Source organism: Antennarius striatus, chromosome 4 (assembly GCF_040054535.1).
Source record: "Antennarius striatus isolate MH-2024 chromosome 4, ASM4005453v1, whole genome shotgun sequence".
Lineage (NCBI taxonomy): Eukaryota > Metazoa > Chordata > Actinopteri > Lophiiformes > Antennariidae > Antennarius > Antennarius striatus.
In genome coordinates this window covers 10,683,142-10,685,492 of record NC_090779.1, presented here as the reverse complement: position 1 = coordinate 10,685,492, position 2,351 = coordinate 10,683,142, and positions in this window count along the sequence as shown.

Here is a 2,351-nt window from a genome sequence, read left to right as displayed (position 1 = left end):
TGGAGGGCGTACATGTTGTTGTTATTGTTTTATTTTGGTAGAGGGTTTACTCGAACGTAAGCCTATAATTACGTTACCATGTGGAATTGGGAAAAGTTTTGTTAAGGTACATCGGATTAAGTGTCACTGAACCTGAATGTAACGTCACCAAAAATAGATGAATAGCATGATTCATTTGTTTGAATAATTATAAATGACCATTGCTAGTTACCAAACTTGGCCAACTTCTCCTCCTCACTTCTGCCGTTCTTATTGGACAGTCTGTGGTATGCGTTCCACCCCCACGATTGACCAATGAGAAGCTTGACACGACCGCGCACGCTCTTTTCATTGGAAGATTTCTATAAAAAACTGTTCGCCTAGCAACAGTGACGTCAAGGTAGAGAGTGTTAGGTACTCTACTGCTTTGTGTCGACTGATGGCCAGGACAGGTTTAAAAAGAGAATTTTTCTCCAAATATATTGGCGATCGTGTTTTTGCATTCTCAAAAGAATGTAGAGATAAGCTGTTTTAGTATGTTTTTTTATTGTCTAGAGAGAAGAAGAAAGAAAGTTGCTTTATTGATCACTCAGTGGGTGAACACAAACAGGCCTCAGCGCACGGGCACAAACAAACACACACACACACACACACACACACACACACACACACACACACACACACACACAAGGGCCTGTACAGCATGCAATTAATGGAGAGAGATGGTGGAGTGATAGGCAACCATTAGCTGTGTGTGTGTGTGTGTGTGTGTGTGTGTGTGTGTGTGTGTGTGTGTGTGTGTGTGTGTGTGTGTGTGTGTGTGTGTGTGCGTGCGTGTCTGTACAGGAAACAAACAAACACACACACACAGGGGGCCTGTAGGCTGGCAAAGTATATACACAATGTGGAAGCAAGGTGACAGGTAGCTACTGTTAATGCTACATGTGTCTGTTAGTGTAGTGTATGTCTTGTGGTATGTCCTGTTTTGTTTGTTTTTGTTTTTTTCCTGGTGTTTGGCTGAGCAGTGGATATGTACAATTTCCTCCGGGATTATTAAAGTATCTATCTATCTATCTATCTATCTATCTATCTATCTATCTATCTATCTATCTATCTATCTATCTATCTATCTATCTATCTATCTATCTATCTATCCATCCATCCATCCATCCATCCATCCATCCATCCATCCATCCATCCATCCATCCATCCATCCATCCATCCATCCATCCAATCATCCATCCATCCATCCATCCATCCATCCATCCATCCATTGTTCAAGGGTACCTTGGCAATGCTCAGAAAGTGAGCCGACACCACCAGCTCACACTTCAGAAGTTCTTCCTCACACGGGTCTTGAGCCAGCGACTTCCGTTCCCCAGTCCAACACTTGGTTGACTGAGCTACTGCCGCTACAGTAGCTTGTGGTGTTCTGTACCTTGCTCAAGGGTGCCTCGGCAGTGCTCATGAGGTGAACTTGCACCTCTCCAGCTACCAGTTCACACTCCATACTTTGATTCACACTGGTCTTCAGCTGATCCCCCTCCTTGTGCACTGGTGCTCCAAATAGCACCAGTCTGTCTAATTCAGCATTTCTCAAATAGTGGGGGGTGTGTGTGACCATGGGGAGCATGCTTTATTTCCGTACTAGAATAAAGTGTAATTGCACATCCCCTACTGTAGTTGGCAGTAGTGCGTAGGTGTGTGCAGGTTGAGTATTAGCTCAAGGACCTACGGCCTTGTTCAAACTAGTTGCCTATATCCAAGTTTTGTGATAGAGACAGAGGCATCTGCAGTCTGAAGACCTCCAAACTCTCCGATCGGATACGACGAGCTACTACGTCATATTCGCGAAGCGAGAGCAAGGCACCAGAAGGAAGAGCGTTGTTGAGCCGTAAAACACAGAATAAGAAATTAACGATATCTGGTCTGTGTAAGATTTTCTCCAGCTCTACCAGACAGTGGTATCGCCAACACACTAACGTAACAAAACTTTATGTTCGTCATCCTTGTTGTTGTTGCCGCCGTCGCAATTATATGACCTCATGCATTACGCTCACTGAACGATTATTCTGTCCCGATGTCGTTGCTACGGCAACCTGTCAGATCTGCCGATAATGTGGCCCAGTCTGAACAGAGCCAGATTGCATTTGGACACTTGCTAAAAACAGTGTGAACAGTAATCCCTAAAAATCAGATATGGAAGGAAATCTGATATGCCTGCAGTGTGAATGGGGTCAATGAAGAAGGGTCTGTATCGCTGTGCTTCACTGTGACTACAGTGGGAGACGAGTAGAGACCGGTGAGTTTATTGTGTCTAATAATGCTAGCAGAGGACAGAATGAAGCCGGATAAATTAAGTAGTTACTTAA